This window comes from Chlorocebus sabaeus, chromosome 22 (assembly GCF_047675955.1).
Source record: "Chlorocebus sabaeus isolate Y175 chromosome 22, mChlSab1.0.hap1, whole genome shotgun sequence".
NCBI lineage: Eukaryota > Metazoa > Chordata > Mammalia > Primates > Cercopithecidae > Chlorocebus > Chlorocebus sabaeus.
Window position 1 is genome coordinate 69,419,835 of NC_132925.1, and position 19,822 is coordinate 69,439,656.

Consider the following 19,822-nt stretch of genomic DNA (forward strand, 5'->3'; position numbering starts at 1 on the left):
AGGAGAAAAACAAATGGTAGCAGATTTATTATCAAAAATGATGAAGGACAGAAAGAAGTGGAACATTTTCTACAACGGGAAGAAGAGAATGCTGGGCCCAGAATTCTAAGTCTAGTGAAAATATCTTTTGGAAATGAAAGGAGAATAATGACATTCCTAGGTAAAGGAAAACAGAATGTTCAATCAGAAGACATGCTCTTAAAAAATGACTAAAGGGAGATTTATAAACAGAAAGGAAATGATAAGAGAAGAAATATTGGAATGTCAAGAAGGAAGAAAGAACAAATACAGTAAAATGTGGGTAAAGATAATACATTTTCTCCTCTTGCATTTCTAAATTATGTTTGACAGTTGAAATAAAGATCACAACATTGTTTAATGAAGTTCTAAATGTAGGAATAGGAAGGTTTTAAGACAATTATAAATGGATAAAAATAACAGAACTTAAAAGGAGGTAAGGTACCTAAATTTTACTTGAATTGGAAAAACGACACCAGTAGACTGTGAAAAGTCATGTACATAAAATACACAACTGGAGCAACTGCTAGAAGAGTTATACAAAGAATTATACTTAAAAATACTACAGATAAGTCGAAGTAGATAAATTTAAGTTCATGAAAATTTAAAACTTTTGATCTCTACAACACCCTGATGAGGAACTAGAAAGAAAAAATACAGGATGAGATAAAATATTTGTGAAACACATATGCAAAATGTACCAGCATCTAGAATATGTAAAGAGCTGTCAAAACTCAACATTAAAAAATAATCTGGGCATGGTGGCTCATACCTGTAATCCCAGCACTTTGAGAGGCCGAGGTGGGTGGGTCATCTGCGGTCAGGAGTTTGAGACCAGCCTGGCCAACATGGTGAAACCCCAACTCTACTAATAATACGAAAATAAGCCAGGCACCTGTAATCCCAGCTACTTAGGAGGCTGAGGCAGCAGAATCACTGGAACCTGTGAGGTGAAGTTTGCGATGAGCCAAGATCACGCCATTGCACTTCGACATGGGCAACAGAGTAAGACTCCATATCAAAAATAAGTATATAAATATATATATATAAATATCAAAAATAAATCTATAAATATGTAAGACTCCATATCAAAAATAAATAAATATGTAAATAAAAATAAAATACATAAAATAAAATAAAACAAATAATACCATCTCAGTCCACTCATCAACAGATTAAAGAATAAAAATTATGGAATCATATCAATTGATGCAGAAAAAGCATTTGATAAAATTCAACCCATTCATGATTTTAAAAACTCTCAGCAAACTAGGAAAAGAGAGAGATTCTCAAAACTTGATTTAAAAAATCAACATAATGAAGAAAAAAACTTCTGATTATCTCAATAGACACATAAAAAGCATTTTATGAAATGCAACACTGTCTTATGACAAAAACTCTCAACAGGCTAGGCGCAGAAGTAACATACCTCAGCATAATAAAGGCCATAAATGACAAACTCACAGGTAACATCATATAGAATGGGGAAAACATGAAAGCCTTTCTTCAAATAACTGGAACAAAATAAGAATGCCCACTTTCACCACTCTTATGTACCCTAGTACTGGAAGTCCTAGCCAGAGAAGTCAGGCCAGAGAGAGAAATAATATGCAACTAATCTGGAAAAGAAGAAGCCAAATTATCCCTCTTTGCAGATGATATGAACTTATATGTAGAAAAACCAGAAGACTCCCCCAAGAAACTCTTAGATTTGATAAACGAATTTATTAAGGTTGCAGGATACAAACAAATATGAAAAAATCAACAGCATTTCTATACAACAGTAATTAGCTGAAAAAGAAATCAAGAAGGCAATCCATTTACAATAGCTATTTAAAAATAAAATACCTAGGAATAAATTTAACCAAGGAAGTGGTAGACTTCTACAAAACAAAAACAAAAAAAAAAGAAAAATAACAAAAACTACAAAACACTGATAAAACACATTGAGAGGATACAAACAAATGGAAAGACATTTTGTGTTCATGGATTGGAAGACTATCAATAAAATGATCATACAACCCAAAGTAATCTGCAGACTCAAGGCAATCCCTGTCAAAATACCAATGTAATTTTTCACGGAAAAAGAAAAAAAAATCATAAAATTCATATGGAACCAAAAAAAGAGCCTGAATAGCCAAAGCAGTCCTGAGCAAAAAGAACAAAGCTATAAGCATTACATTACCTGAGTTCAAAATATATTATAAGTCTCTAGCGGTCCAAACAGCATGGTATTGGTATAAAAATAGACACGAAGACCAATGGAACAGAATAAAGAACCCAGAAATAAACCCATATATTTACAGCTAACTGATCTTCAAAACAGCTGACAAGGATTTACACTGGGGAAAGGACATCTTCAATAAATGGCTAGGAAAATTGCATAGCAACATGCAGAAAAATAAAACTGGAAGCATATCTCTCACTATTTAAAAAATCAACTCAAAATGGATTAAAGACTTAAACTTAAGACCCAAAACTATAAGGATACTACAAGAAAACCTAGGGAAAACTCTCCTGAGCATTGGTCTAGGCAAAAAGTTTATGACTAAGACATCTAATTCATTGGCAACAGAAACAAAAATAGACAAATAAGACTATATTAAACTAAAAAGTTCCTGCACGGCAAAAGAAATTATTAAGAGTGAGACACAACCTGTTGAATGGAAGAAAGTAGTTGCAAACTATCTGACAAATGACTAATATCCAGAATATACAAGGAACTCAAACAACTCAACAAGAAAAAGCAAAACAAAACAAATAACTCTATTAAAAAGTGGGCAAAGGACATGAATAGACATTTCTCAAAAGAAGATATACAAATGGCCAACAGATACACGAAAAAATGCTCACCATTACTAATCATCAAGGAAATGCAAATCAAAATCACAGTGAGATATCATCTTATCCTAGTTAGAATGGCTATTACTAAACGATCAAAAATAACAGATGCTGATAAGGATGTAGAGAAAAGAGTAGTCTTATACACTGTTGATGGGGCTGAAAATTTCCATCATGGGAAACCAAATGGAGATTTTTCAAAAAATTAAACATAGAACTACCATATGATCCAGCCATCCCACCACTGGGTATTTATCCAAAGGAAAGGAAATCAGTATATCAAAGGGTTACCTGCACTTACATATGTATTGCAGCACTATTCACAACAGCAAAGATATGGAATCAACCTAAATGTCCATCCACGGATGAATGGATAAAAAAAGTGTGGTGTATATATACAGTGGAATACTTTTTGACCATAAGAAAGAATGAAATCATGTCATTTGCAGCAATATGGATGAAACTGGAGGTCATTATGTTAAGTAAAATATGTCAGGCACAGAGAGACATGAGTTCTTACTCATATGTAGGGGCTAAAAAAGTTTATCTTATGGAGGTAAAGAATAGAACTATAGATTCTAGAGACTGGAAAGTTGTGGGAATGAAAGGGGAAGCATAAAGAGAGGTTGGTTAATGGGTACAAGCTACAGCTAAATTGAAGGAGTAAGTCCTAGTGTTCAACAGCAGAGTATGATAAATACAGTTCATAACAATGTACTATATATTTTAAAATAGCTAGAGGAGAGGACTTGAAATGTCCCCAACACATAGAAATGATAAATACTTGAGGTGATGGATACCCTAAACAACCTGACTGGTTTGTTATACACTATAGGAATGTAACAAAATGTCACATGTACTCCGTAAGTAGGTACAGCTATTATGTATCAATTTTTTAAAATCTACAAATACTTGTAGCTAACACAATAGTTAATTACAAGAAACTGGACTCTTTTCCCCTAAGATCAGGAACAGGGCAAAATCTTCTCTCTCATTACTCATATTCAACATCATAGATGAAGCCTTAGATAGTGCAATATGACAAAAAAAGAATATAAAAGGAATACAGGTAGGGGAAAAAATTAAACTGCTTTTGTTGACAGATGACATAATTGTCTTATAGAAAATTTCAAAGAATTATCATTAATTACAACAAGCATTTTGAGAGAATTAAAAAAATTTTTCCTGTCATGCTCCAGAATTTTTTGATTTTCTGATATTAAAAGTCAGAAGGGAAGTAACAAAACTGTATGAAGTTTGAAGTATGAAACTATGAAAGTTTGAAGTATGAAACTATAAAAGTATGAAGGGAAGAAATAAAACTATCTTTACTCACAGATGACATGATTGTCTATCTAGAAAATCCCAAAGATTCCACCAAAACAGTTCTGGAACTAAGTGAATATAGTGAAGCTGTAGGATACAGCGTTAATATACAAAAATCAATTGCTTTCCTATATAAAAGCAATGGCTTTCAAATAACTGGAGTTGGAAAGATTAAAAATAATATAATTCATATTTAAAACAGACGTTTATAATAGTACCAAAAATAAAATGCTGAGGTATAAATCTAACAAAATACATACAAGTCTGTGTATAGAAAACTTTAATTTAAAAAAATCAAAGAAAATCTACATAAATGGAAAGATGTGCTGTGTTCATGGATTGGAAGACTTAATGTCAATTCTTACCAGAAGAATCAATCTACATTTTCAACACAATTCAATAAAAATTACAGCAAGATATTTTCTAGATATTGACAATAATTCTAAAGTTTATACAGAAATGCAAATGACCTACGGTAGCCAATATAATATTGAAGAATAAAGTTGGAGGACTCAAACTACCCAAATTCAAACTTACTATAAAACTACAGTGATCAAGACAGTGTGGTGTTGGTGAAAGAATAAACACATAAATCAACAGAACATAGCAGAGAGCCCAGAATTAGACCCACACAAATAGAGGCAAGCAATATTTGACAAAGGCACAAAGGTAATTCAATAGAGAGAAGATAATGTTTCAACAAATGGCATTAGAAAATGGATGCCAATACACAAAAAAAGTTAGATACAGATCTTAACTTCACACGAATATCAACTCAAAATGGACCATACATCTAAATGCTCTGAGTTCGTTATTAAAAATTTGAAAGCTATAGAAAATTATAGATGATAAATAAAGACAATCTACAAATTTTTTTCACTCAGGCAAGTTACATTGTTAATGTTCAGAATATTTCCTAACAGTCTTCCTCTGTGCATTTTAATTTAATTGGCATCATGCTGCCCGTATAGTTTTATTTATTCGCTATTATTAGGTTTAACATTAAATGTTTTTAATGTCATTAAAAAGCTTCACAAATATCATTCTAATAACTGTATAGTATTCTTATTGGATCCTGTTGAAGTAAATAAGAAAACATTGGATAAAATATATGTGCTTTGAATTTGAGGATGAATTTTCAGATATAATAACAAAAGCACAATGCAAGAAGAAAACATTTTTAAAATAGAACTTACTATTACTAAAATTAAACATTTCTGCTCTGCAGAAGACACTTAAGAAAATGAAAAGATAAATTATATACTGGAAGAAATATTTGCAGAAAACATATCTGATAGAAGACTTGTATCCAAAATATAAAAATCTCTTCAAACTCAACAATAAAAAAAATTTTTTTAATGGGCAAAAATATTATCAAATAGACAAAAACAAAAAAACAAACAAAAACAAACAAAAACCACAAAAAACAGACACTGACAAGGATATGGAGAAAAGGGAACTCTAGTACACTGTTTGTGGCAATTAAATTAGCACAGCCATTATGAAAAACACTATGAAAGTTCCTCAAAAGTCTAAAAACAGAACTATAATGTAAAGCCAGCAATCCAAAAGAAAGGAAATCAGTAAGTCAAATAAATATATGCTTTCCAATATTTAATACAGCACTATTCACAACAGTCAAGCTATGGAATCCACCTAAATGCTCATCAACAGATGAATGGATAAAGAAAATGTAGCATATATGCAAAATGGAATATAATTTAATCATAAAAATAATGAAATCCTGTCATTTGCAGCAACACGGATGAGCTTGGAGGACATTAGGTTAAATGAAAAAAGCCAGGCACAGAAAGACAAATATCACATGTTCTCACTCATATATGGAAGCTAAAAAAGTTGATCTCTTTGTTTTAAGTTGATGTTTTCAATTAAAAAACCTTTTAAAGAATTTAAAAATTGATCTCATAAAAGTAGAGAGTAGAATGATAGTTACCAGAGGCTAGGAAAGATGGGGGAAAGGATGGGTAAAAAGAAGTTGATTAATTGGTATAAAACATTCAATTCGATAGAAATAGTAAGTTCTAGTGTTTGATACCACAGTAGGGTGACTATAGTTGTCAGTAATTTATTGTATATTTCAAAGTACTTGGAAGAAAAGGTTTGTGTTCTCAACACAAATAAATGATAAATGTTTGAGGTGATGGAAAGAATTCTCAATTACCCTGATTTAATCATTACTTATTATATGAATTTGCCAAAACACCACAGATACTCCATAAATATGTACAATTATATATTCATACAATGTTTTTGGAACTCAAAGGATACATGAACAAAAGTACTGAACAGAAACCTCAGTAAAGAAAAATATACAGATGACAAATAAGAATATAAAAATATGCTCAACCTCATTTGTCACTAAGAAAATGCAAATTAAAACAATGAAAAGTAACACTACACATATATTAGAATGGTTATAATTCAAAATATAATAATTAAGAGCACAATTACTGAAAAAGAAATGGAGCAACAAAGCTCCACTATATTACTCATGGGAATGAAAAATGGTACAATCACTTTTAAAAACAGTTCAGCAGCTTCTTACAAAGCTAAAAACAGTCTTACCATATGATTCAGCAATTGTGTTACCCAACTGATTTGAAAAGTTATGTCCACACAAAAGCTTGCACATGGGTTTTTATGACAAATTATTTACAATTGCTAAAAAATGATAACCAACAAGATGTCCTTCATTGGAGAATTAATAAACAAATGGTGGTGTATCCATACTGTGGAATATTATTCAGTGCTAAAAAGAAATGAGCTATCAGGCAAAAAACAAAAAACAAACAAAAAAAAAAAACCATAAAAACACGAATGAAACAAAACAGAAAAACAGACATGGAAGAATCACCAATATATTTTAATAAGTTTAATGAAGCCAATGCAAAAAGGCTACCTACTACATAATTCCAATTATATCACACTTTGGAAAAAAGTGAAATATAAGATCAGAGATTTCCTGGTCTTTGAAGAGAGACAAGGAGGATTGAAAAGGTAACGCACAAGGGATTTTTAAGCCAGCAAAAATATTCTGTAAGGGTCAATATATAAGTACCCAAAGAACTTTACAGCACAAGGGAGCAACTTTAATATATGTAAATTTAAAAAAAATAGGAGGTCAAGAAATCTCCCCAAAAATTGAAGAAAGTGACAAAACAATCAGTGCATCACAAATGTATAAAGCCACCTCACTGAAGAGGATGGGAGGAAAGATACTGCTCAGAGTAACTTTAGAACTGAATGGGCTCTGTAAGATGAGAGGCAAAAGAAACTACACCTAAGTGCTGAACTCTAGTTGATAAAGTTGTTTCCTGAAAGGGTACAGGTTAACAATTCTGAAACACAAATGTTCACTAGACTTAACAAGTAAGTGGATTCCAAATAGGAGTAGTCAGCTTTCTCACTACTGGAATATGAGTTTACAGATAAGAAATGGGGAGGCTCTGATAATACATGTGGTCATAAGAGTTTGGTACGTTAGAATAAATTCATAATTCATGGTGAATCTAATATAGGTACAGATTGTGACATATAGAAATATTTATGGATATATGTACATTTGGGATGTGTGTGTACATATATACATGCATAGATACATATATACATACACATATACATGTGGAGAAAAGTATGGAGCATTTTATGATGCCAGAAAGTAAGAAAGTGCTTTTAGGATGGCAAAAATATTCTGTATATTATTGCAGTGGTGGATATATGACACACTGTATTTTTGAAAACCGATAGAACGGCCGGGCGCGGTGGCTCAAGCCTGTAATCCCAGCACTTTGGGAGGCCGAGACGGGCGGATCACGAGGTCAGGAGATCGAGACCATCCTGGCGAACACGGTGAAATCCCGTCTCTACTAAAAATACAAAAAAAAAAAAAAAAAAAACCACTAGCCGGGCGAGGTGGCGGGCGCCTGTAGTCCCAGCTACTCCGGAGGCTGAGGCAGGAGAATGGCGTAAAAACCCGGGAGGCGGAGCTTGCAGTGAGCTGAGATCCGGCCACTGCACTCCAGCCTGGGCGACAGAGCCAGACTCCATCTCAAAAAAAAAAAAAAAAAAAAAAGAAAACCGATAGAACTTTACAGCACAAAGAATGAACCTTAATACATGTAAATTTTTAAAAACACATTTGTGAGGTCAAGATATCCCAGAAAAAAATGTAAAGAATGTGGCAAAACAATCTGAGTGCATTACAAGTGGATAACACAATCTCATTGAAAGAGATGGGGCAATTATAGTAGAAATGAGCATAAAATTAGAAGGAATATAAGGGAAAACAGGCACTGTGGAAAAGAGTAAGAGACATGGAGGACAGAGAGAAAACAAACTACAGTAAAGTGAAATAAAGCTCAGATTAAAAACATAAAAGCTGTAGAATGTAGGAAAAGGAGATGTAACATCTGCACTATCAGAGTCCTGCAAAAGAAGAAGATTACAACAACAGGAAATAAAGGTAAAGATTTAATGCAAGAAAAATGTCCTGGACAAAATAGGACTTGAACCTCCTTAAAAGAAGGACATGCCATATACCACAGAACACTAGCCAGAACCAGCTTACACCAACATAAATCTTAGTGAATTTCTTGCATTTTAAAGACAGAATTTTTAAAAAGGAATCTTTGGGGTAGTAAGAGAAAAAGTTCAAGCCGCTTGTTAAAGGGAGAAAATATAAAGTTGGCCTTGAATTTCTTCACTTTTAACTACAAAACAAAACAGAAGACGTTTGTTGAGCAGCATCTACAAAATACTCAAGGAAGTAAAGTGTAATCCAAAGATTTTTATATCCAGCCGAACTGCCCTTCAAGGATAAGGCTGTTAAAATGCACACATACACACACAGTTTTAGACAATCAATAACTCCAGTTTATTTTTCTCATGAGCCTTTATTGATGAAACTACCAGAGGATTAACTTCTCCCAACAGATAACTGGGGAAACTATGGTAAAAGGACAACTAGTGGGCACTGGAAAAGGTTTAACTGTAGAAATAAAACTGAAATAAATGCAGGAATTATGTGCAAAGAACAAAACATAAACTATACATGCTGTACACTGTAGGAACAATAGAAATAGTAAGTATTAGAAGGGAAGGGGGCAGGAAGGAAAGAAATGTCAACAGATAAGATCTCAAGAAAATTAAAAACATGTATACATTTTTTAAAAGGCCATAACCAAACTAAATAGACAAAAAGGCTAGAAATATATCTGCAGCTCATACTACATAAAATGCCCGTGTAAAATTTAAAAAAATCAACAAATATGTGGAAAATGTCATAAACAGATAATTCACACTCTCTTTCTCTCTCTCTCTCATGCACACACACATGCACACACACACAGCGTAATAACACAACTGTAAAAAAACAGCTTTAAAAAAAGATAAATCACACATGCTAATGAGGGTCATGGAAATGGACATTCTCAAACAGTGCTAGTGACATTGCAAATTAAAATGGCTCTTGAAAAGCACTGTATCAAATATCTAAGCTATTTGTAGTAAAACTTTAAAATGTTCACCCCGGCCGGGCGCGGTGGCTCAAGCCTGTAATCCCAGCACTTTGGGAGGCCGAGACGGGCGGATCACGAGGTCAGGAGATCGAGACCATCCTGGCTAACACAGTGAAACCCCGTCTCTACTAAAAAAAAAAAAACACAAAAATCTAGCCGGGCGAGGTGGCGGGCGCCTGTAGTCCCCGCTACTCGGGAGGCTGAGGCAGGAGAATGGCGTAAACCCGGGAGGCGGAGCTTGCAGTGAGCTGAGATCCGGCCACTGCACTCCAGCCCGGGCGACAGAGCAAGACTCCGTCTCAAAAAAAAAAAAATAAAATAAAATAAAATGTTCACCCCAAAAATGTTCATGCACATACATAGTCCTCTTCTATTTTAATAGTTATTGTAAATGGGATTACCTCTTCGATTTCTTCTTGGTGTATAGAAATGCTACTGATTTTTGACTGTAGATGTCATACTCTGAAACATTACTGAATTCATTTATCAGTTTTAAGAGTCTTTTTTTTTTTTAGTGGAGTCTTTAGGTTTTTCTAGGTATAAGATTATATTATCAGCAAAGGGGACTAATTTACTTTCTCTTCTTCCGTTTGGATGCCTCTTCTTTCTTTCTTTCCTCATTCTCTGGCTAGGATTTCCAGTACTATGTTGAATAACAGTGGTGAAAGTGAGCATCCTTGTCTTGTTCCAGTTCTTAACGGAAAGCCTTTCCAGTTTTGCCCATTCAGTATGATGTTAGCTGTGGGTTTGTTGTATATGGCCTTCGTTATTTTGAGGTACACTCCTTCTCTGCCACTAGGCAATTTTTGTTGGCTTTCTGCAATTACCATACGCTTTTATTTCTCTCTGTTTTCTATTCTTCTTTTCCTTTTAATCTATTATTTTATTTTTTCATTCCCCTTTGTCTTCACTATGGTCTATCTGTTAGTCCCTGCCTCTTATAGACCCTTGCATCAGAATTACCTGGAGTGCAACGTCAACCGTAGAGATAGATACCTGGGCTCTATCGCAGACCCCATGCTATCAATATTACTGGAGATGGGCCTGGTAAACTCCATCTAACATGTTTTCTATACTCTGAGAGTCACTGTTGAATCCCATACATAACACTTGTTACTGAAGCAGCCACTGGAGAAAAGAGCTTAAAAAAAAAAAAAAAAAAAAAAAAAGCAGATCTTTCCTGGGTGGCCAAAATTTCATAGATCAGAGTAAGCTTATTGTGTTAGTAACAGTTATTTATACACAATATGTAGGTAAAAAGCAATTCAGGGACATAAAAAAAGATACACATGTGTATACATACATACACACATACACACTTTTTACCAAGTCCAGGGATTGGCAAAAAGTACTTTGTAGGTCTCTATTTCTATTCCTCACTTCCACCAGACCACGCTCTGCCTTTATCTGTTTCGTACTTAGTATTCAGTGAAGTGTTTCATTTAATAAATTGTTCTGCTTCTCAAGAGAAAAGGCTTTAAAAATTATTGGTGTGGTTCTACCATAAACCTATTAAACTGACTTGCTATACATGTAGAACACAGAAACATAAGCTCAAAGACATACATTTTCTGGGCTCTACAAGGGAAAGAAAGGCAAATCATCTACCACTTCTAGTTTTCCCTAAGACTGATCCCTGTTGAGAAATTCAAACATCTTTGACTTTATCTGTTAGATCAATTAATTTCTAATGTTTAATCTTGGACTTGATCTGTTAGGTCAACTTATTTCTAACTTTTTAAATGTTTGATACAAAAGAAAATCTAAACCACTACTTATCATCCGAGAGTCAATCCAAATGTTATTTCCCCAAGTGAAGACTTTGACTTCTTCAAGTATATTTAAAGAATCCTTCCCTTTTTTCTACCACACTTTACAGGCATTTAACACAGAATTGTAAATGATGGTTTGCATATCTTTATCCCCTGTAGACAACAGCCAAGGTGTAAACATTCATCTCGGGAAATCCAAGCATAATAGGTACATTAAAATAATTACATGGATCTATATATAGAGCAAAAGATTCAGTCCTCTGCTCTAGGTAATCCTATAGTATCCTCAGAGCATCTCGGAAAAGTGTTACCTATTTTAAATTTATCTCTTATTTTTGGATTTATGTTCTTGCTCTTTGATCTTCATTTGTGGTGAAAATGTTAAAAGAATGATGTTGCCTGCAGCCGAGTTCATGTTGAAAAAGGCACTATATTGAGGTGCAGTTTGAAACGTGACAGCATATGTAAATGTGTTGGTGACGCTAAAAATACACGGATAAATGATGCATGACATCCACAGAGTATGCACAACTTTGTATTTATATAGTACCTACATGTAGACATTAGGATTCTATTTATGCATTTGCCAAGAAAGGGAAAAGTGTCTACATATGTCTCGTAAATATGGATCCGGGCTCATGCCCAATGCAGATGCTGCAGCGAGATGAGAGTGGGGAAGGGGCTTGTTGCTCTGGGAGCAGGCTGTCTGTCAGATCATTTCCCCAGAATAGGTTTCTGGAAACATGAACAAAGATGATGGCCCAGAGACAACAGAAATTTATCCAAAGAGGATAAAAATTCCTTTCCATAGTGGTTCAGTAGTATGTATAATTTCTTATAATTCTTTGAAAATTGGTAATCTAGAAATGTCAGATGTGATTGCTTTCAATTAGCTAATGTGTTAAAAGAACCCAAGCACTCCCATTTACCAAGTACTTAAAGAGATCAGAGATCTGCTTATGCCTTGTCTACAACCAGGATAGTGACTCATAAGGAGAATACAGGGGTTTTCAAAGAGAAAATTATGATATCACCGATGCAATATGTCTTTAAGGGCTTTGCCCTTAAAGTCAGAAAACCCAGGATTACAGTTCCCATTTTAGCACTTTGTGTCTCTCTGACCTTGGGCCTCTGAGGCTGAGTTTTCTTATCTGTAATACAGGGATGATTAAGTACCTACCTCATATAGAGTTTTAAAAAATTAAATGGTAGAATGCTGGTAAAATAATTAGCACAGTGACGGTATAGTTCAAAATGCAAAACATGATAGCTATTCATTACATTTATGCTCTGCTAATATTTCTCCTTTAATAAAATAGGGCTTCTTCATTTAGAATTACATTAGACTAAATAATGCTTTAATATTCTCACTCTGAAATATAAATGCATAATTACAAAAAGCTTAGCATATACAAACTTTTCCAAAATATGAATTTTTTTCCATTCATATTATGATGTTTTATCATACCTTACTCTGAGAAGTGTTCAATTGTTATATCTCATTCAAAAATTCAATGATTAAGCATTCATCTTATGACACTCACAATGTTAAATCAAATTCTATCTCTACCATCCTAGTCTGCCTTCAGATTTTCCTTTCAAATTAGTATAGGAAACATGATAGTTGTAGGTTTGCTGGTCTGGGAGATGGTGCTGGAATACAGTGTATTTAGTCTGGTGAAGTAAGGAAGTGTCTATATTCCCATTACTTTCCCCTGGTGCCTCAGTTTAAAATATATAACAGTAATTTTTACAGTAGGAAAAGTGACTTACTTGTATAGTTATCAGCTTTTACTGCAAAAGAATTAATGTCCATAACCACTTAATTAACATTGTTTCTAAGGAGGTCCCATCCTTATTGTATACTTAAGTTGTAATGTTCAATGATGCAGAATCCGTGTCTTGAATTAGGAAAACTTGGGTTTTTACAAGTTTAACTTTACAGGTTTTAATCCATATGAGGCATAAGAATGAAACAAAATGGTGGCGGGAGAGCTTTTGCTCTTCTCCTTTCTATTTAATCTTTGGCTTTTCTTTATCTTCCCCCTCCCTCCCTTCCTCTCTAATCCCCTTGTTCATTTCTTACACAGACAATGACATAAAAAGGAGATGGTGAATAAAATAAAAGTTTAGACTTTGATCAGCAAATGCGCCGATGGAAGTCTGTTCCATTTACTAGCTCAAATTCCTCAGATGAAGGATTTGATCTTTACAGTAAAAAATATTCCACCGTGATACTCTTCAAGTGTGAGTCTCACAGCACCAATTCGTCACCAACTCAACCTGCTTGACAATTATTCTCTATTCTTCTAACTCCAGAGAGTCTTATAAGTATGGAGATAAGTATATGCTAACCTAGTACATTATAAAGGTCTGAGATATTACAACCATTATTCTCTCTAAAATAATTTTCTCTAAATAAAACAAGAAATATAATCTAAGTAGAAAAAAGCAGTATCTCTGTATCAGCAATAAGTAATAAATTGTTATTACCAATAAATGAAAAATCTAAATATATTTTAAACAACTAAATGAATAGTCTTAAGTGTGATGGCTTAGCTACAGAACAGAGAAAAAGCTCGCGATAGTTTAAAATAATAATGATACAGTTTTAATAAGGTTGCATTTTTTATTACGTACATTTAAGCACTCTTTCTGATCTCTCATATTATACTCAGCAGTTAAGCAGCTTTTTTGTGGAGCTTTTCTAACCACCTCATTTAACATTAGGTATAACTTTTAGTTTAATTAAAGCATTCTTCTCTTTCAGTAATAGTCAATTGTTTTCAGTTCACCCATTATGTGTAATTGTTTTCTTTGATCCATTCAAAACCTGGCTATTTTTCATGGTTAATTAAATCAACACTTGACCACAGCATTTAATGCTTAACTCAGTTTTATTTCTATTCTTGAGTACTTGGACTTCTGCACATACTGTCTTGAAAAGATTGCTCACATTAAGTTACACACCACCTACAACTTGTCCCTGTAAGTAGAGGCAAAGTGTATCTTTCAGGAATTCCAGCAGAGGGCAGTCAAGCAAGAATAATCATTTTTGCAAGAGGAGAAATTGATGATGATGTTTTCTGATATTTTTTCAAATCAAATTAACATCAGAGTATGTGTGTGTGAGTGTATATGTGTGTTGGGGGCTGGGGGTGGGTGGAACAAATCTATCCTTGGCGAGCCAACTCATTTCTCACTTAACCTCTCTCTCAGCTGAATAAGAGCCACTGTGTGCACAAGATAAGAGACAAGATATTTGCAAAACACTCCTAGTATTAAAACCAAAGCCATAAATTCTGTTACGACAACTGACATTTTCATCACTCTCTACTTTGGCTTCTTTTGCATTATATGGATTTTAAGAATAAGTTCACATCATTGAAGAAAGTAATCAAACTTTTGAAGAATAATACTTCTTGCCAGGGAATTATTGAAATAAATACATTTTAACTACAAAGCAATGCAATAAACAAAAGTAAGTTGGCTTCAGTTTTCACAAGAAAAAAAATAGAAGATATATTTTCTATCCCTATTTAGGAGATGACAGGTGGAGTTTCCAATCCACAGAATGCTCATTTCTAACATGATTAACAACTCCTATATGCCACTTCTGGCCAATGAGCTCTCAATTACTTGCCATCTGTTTCTTTTCAAAGAGGCCTTCCATGAGCCAACAACTAGAAGCATTGCACTAGGGATCACCTGGCCAGAGATATGGAAGTTCTGTTCCTTTAACTCTTATACCCTGTCATATGCTGGTAAATGTTCAACGGCCAGCTTTTCAGGAGGAAAAAGCACTAAATCACAGATTTTGCCAATTTCTGTAGTGTAAATACTTGCGCCATAGTAGATTTCAACTTACCAATATGAAGTCACAGAACATGGAGTTGGAAAGAGCTGAATGGTAGCCACCATTAGGTCATGTTCCCAACCTGCAGATAGAATGGACATAGCCACAAAAGTAAAGATAATAGCAAAAATGTAGTAAAATAATTAGGAAATGGTAAGTTTCAAATACATACTACTTTTGTATTTTAAGGTAATTTATGTATTATAAGTTGATATACTTAATTTTTTGATAATGGCTATGTTTAATAATTGGCTCACAAAACCACTGCAAATTTAACAATAATTTCTTGGGAACTGTATGAAATTACTCCAGTACACCACAAATACACCAGACCTTGCAGTACTTAATCTTAAGAGAAGTAGTACAACAAAACACAATGAGAGTCAAGATGGAGAAGTTGTCCATTTTGTTTAAAGCACTTCATCATCCTTTACACTCAGTTTTCTAGGCAGGAAAAATAATATCCCATTAATAGAAAATACTATTTACTTTTAAAATAAAAGGGACATAATTTTGACACATTTTGTCATATTAATCATGTATGTGTCACTTTCATGCTTTTTTTGCCCTGTGAACATGTTATTATTATTATTATTATTATTTTCATTCTTAAATGTTTCTTTCTTTTTTTAAAATTTTATTTTAAGCTCTGGAATACATGTGCAGAATGTGCAGGTTTGTTCCATGGGTACACTTGTGCCATGGTGGTTTGCTACACCCATTGACCCATCTTCTAAATTTCCTCCCCTAGCCTCCCAGCCCCCAACAGGCCCTGGTGTGTACTGTTCCCCAGCCTGTGTCCATGTGCTCTCATTTTAACATGTAATTATTTAACTTTTAAAAAAATCAACTCAACTTTTAAAATTAAAAAGTTGTATTTAAAAAATCACATTCATAAAGGGAAAGTCATTAACATATTTTATAAATAGGCATTAACCCTAAATATAAATGATAAAAGCACTACGTTAGTAAATTCTGTCTAGAAACCACTGCTTACCAAAAGCTTTGTATCTGAGGCCTGCTCTCTTTTTGCCAAAAAGATGCTTTCCTGAGTTTAATAAAATATTAAAAACACATTAGCACTCATTGAGACTTTTTCCTTTACATCATCAGGAAAATGGAAGCTGAATTAAATGGAGATTCTCGCTATGCAATTCAATGTTGTTTATTTTCATGTCCAGGTCTTGTATATACAATCCATTAGAATGCATCCTACAATCATCCTACCTACCACTAGGGGTGCATGTTCCAAGTGTGTAATAGCACCACCATCCCACCAGTTGGTTAAAACCCCCAGAGTATAATTTTTCTTCTCTAGATTACAGGCTCTACTAATTCTACTTCAAAAGTAGGTGACTTACTGTATGCATTTTGGCAAATTACTTAATCTCTGCTAATCCCAAGTTTCCTTCTCAGTTATTATGAAGATTAAAAGTACTTATCACAGTAATTGCCTGTGATAAAATCAGTGCTCAAAAAAAGTGCCAGCTGTAAATACTGCTCTGGGTGGTGTCATGATTATCAATAAACGTAGCTATGTGGTTTCCCAGCCCACAGCAAATTAGAAGCAGAGACAGTCTGGGATTGGCATTCTTATGGCAGAGAGAAACATCAATTTAACTTCTGCTCATTCATGAAAACACAGCCTACAAAAAAAACAAAAAGGATAGGTATTTTTAAAGTTTAAGAGTTTTTAATACAAATGTTTTGTTTAAAAAACAAAAGGACAAGTATTTTAAAAGTAAGAATAGTGAGGAACCATGGAAGACCAGAACAAGGAGCTGACATCTCTTAGTGGATCTTGAGAATGTCATTAAGTGACTATTGGGACTTGTAACCAGAACTCAGGGTTATCAAGAAAAATTTTAAATATATTCAAGTATTTATTTATTTAGGCTGGTTAGCGTATAGCACAGTTTGGAAATATTTTTATTAGTATACCTAAGTTTATTAAAGTTGGTTAAATTATATAATTTGATGGTTTTGTTTTGTAGGTATAGAGAAAAACTAGAAAAATATATGCCAAAATCTTAATGGTTGCCATTGCTGGATTTGGGGTAATAGGTAATTTTTATGTTATTTTGTGTGATAATTTCTAAGTTTTCTGAAATGAATGTATAGTATTTTATAATCCGTACAAAACCAATGATTTTGTAAAACAATTAATGAAGGGGAACAATTTCACTTTTTCAGAAACTGAATAAAAATTAATACCTGCTTTTATGAATGTCATTGAGTCATTACCGTTAGATCTTCAATCAAGTGTTAGGAATTCACATTCATATAAACTTAAGGAACAAATCATTTCAGAACTAATCCCATTGATGTATATTGATTTAAACTTCATTTTAATTATTATGACAAATATATGTCTTTTTGTCTCTCCTAGTTTGCTAGGTTGTTTTCTGATGAGTTTTTTTTAGAATATGTGAAGAATCATAAATCAAATGTGATAAGAAAACCTGGATTACATGCTCAAAAGATTGTTGAAGGAACAAGTGAAATAGTTCCTTTGTTTGGAATTTCACAGCAATGTGCCTGAGTATGCCGTTTACCTCTCCACTTCTACTCTTTATGCTGTGTATTCAGTGGATACTTTTAATCTGTAGAGTACGTCTATAGGTTCTGAAAAGTTATGCTTGCATTACTTATTTAATAATTTCTTGCCCTCTATTTTCTCTCTTTTCTTTTTTAAAGATACTTTTAGCTCAATCCAAAGATTTTTTTCCCTCTCCTTTTTTCACTTTGTTTCCTTCTTTTGGTTCCACTTTCTGGAAAGTATCCATGACATCATCTTCCAATTTTAAAACTGATTTCTTTGCAAGCATTTAAAAAAATTCTCCAGAGCTCTCTTTTGATCTCTGGCTATTTATTTTTAAAAATAACACCCTGTTTTTGTTTTATGGAGGTAATGTCAGGAAGGAATGAGGATTCTAATTGGTTTTTAAGGTGATTTTTTTTCTTATTCCTACTTTATTTGTGCGTGTTTCAGTTGGCTCTTTGCATGTATTCATTCTGATATCACTCTTCCTTGTTGGAAGATTTCCTCAGGAGCTGGTGGTCCTTGATCCATTTGTATGAAAGAATGAGTGATGAGAAAACTGATTGGAAACTTAGTAGAATTTGTTTATTGGCTGCATGGGATGCTGTATTCCTAACCAGATCTCCAACATCAGTATGTGGGGATCTTCTCTTAGCAGCTGTTCGATTAATTCAGAAGAGATCTACAGTCTCCTACCTGAGAGTTAGGCACCTGGTTGCTGGTGTTCTTTGCACTGGCCAGGAGTAGGTGGCTTATTTCCAACTATCAAATTTCAATTTATCCCTTGTTTTTAATCTCTATCTTTAGTGTACTACTGCTGAGTCCTGGTAAATCTTTGAGTTAGTTTAGGTCCTCCAAGAAGCAGAAACCAAGATGCAATTAAAAGTTCAAAGATTTTATTAAGAAAAATACCCACATGAGAGGAAATAGAGAAGGACCCAGGTAAGGCTGGAAAGGCAATCCAACCGCAATGTATGTCTGACGCCCAGTGAAGGACAGAGGGAAGGAACGTTGGATGAAAACATCCCAGAATGGACGCAGTCTTAAGAAGTTTGACAAGGCTGTTGTGGAGTCCGCAAGCCGAATTTAGGAGCTTGGGCCTTCCTGACATGCTTAGGCACTGTCCAGCTTGAGGCAGCATGTGAGAAGCATAGGCTCACATAATGTAGCACTGGGTTCCTAGCCCAGCAGCTGAAGCTTTGGGTCAGTGACACAGTTACACTCCCTGCAGCCAGAAGTCTGAAAGGTACATCCTCAGCACCACCACCATTTTTGTCATGCTCCTCCTCATTCCTGGTTTTATAGAATGAAGTGTTGATTTTGTTATTTATTGCTTCTTCTGATGATTTTAATTCTATAATCACATCTTATCTTTAAACTATTTCCAGTCTTTGTGACTTGCTTCATCCAGTGTTCAATTTATTCTTCATTTGATCTCATCTTTCATTTTCTTTTTTTTTCTAAAATAGCTGGTTTTCCTAAATTTTGAGTAGAGTCAATACTTGCTAAATTATACTTCTGTTAATTTTTTAACTAACCTTTTTGTTCTGAGGGAACTGTAGATTCACCTGCAGTTGTAAGACATACTGCAGAGAAGGGTACTTTCAATGCAGCTTCCTCTGGTGATAACATCTTGCAAAACTGTAACACAATATCACCACCAGGATATTACATTGATACATTAACGATGCAGAGCATTTTAATCATCATAGGGAGCCACCACTTGGTCTTTTTACAGCTAAGCTTACCTACGACTGACTCTCATTCTCTCCCTGATCCCTGGCAACCATAATCTGTTCTCTATTTCTATAATTTTGTCATTTTCAGAATGTCATATCCATGGAGTCACATAGTAGGTAACCTTTCAAATTGACTTTTATCACTTAGCATATATCCCTAGAAATTGATTGAGATTGTTACTTTTTATTGT

At 34.0% G+C, this 19,822-nt stretch overlaps 1 long non-coding RNA gene across 1 annotated transcript in view; it reads right to left on the reverse strand.

Annotated features, from left to right (window-relative positions):
• LOC119625689 (uncharacterized) overlaps window positions 1-19,822 on the reverse strand; it is a 381,097-nt gene that overhangs the window by 17,694 nt on the left and 343,581 nt on the right. The window contains exons 8-9 of the long non-coding RNA XR_012090503.1: window positions 19,431-19,533; window positions 15,363-15,432 (exon numbers count right to left, since the gene is read on the reverse strand). This is a non-coding gene — a long non-coding RNA (uncharacterized lncRNA). The remainder of the gene's footprint in view (window positions 1-15,362; window positions 15,433-19,430; window positions 19,534-19,822) is intronic.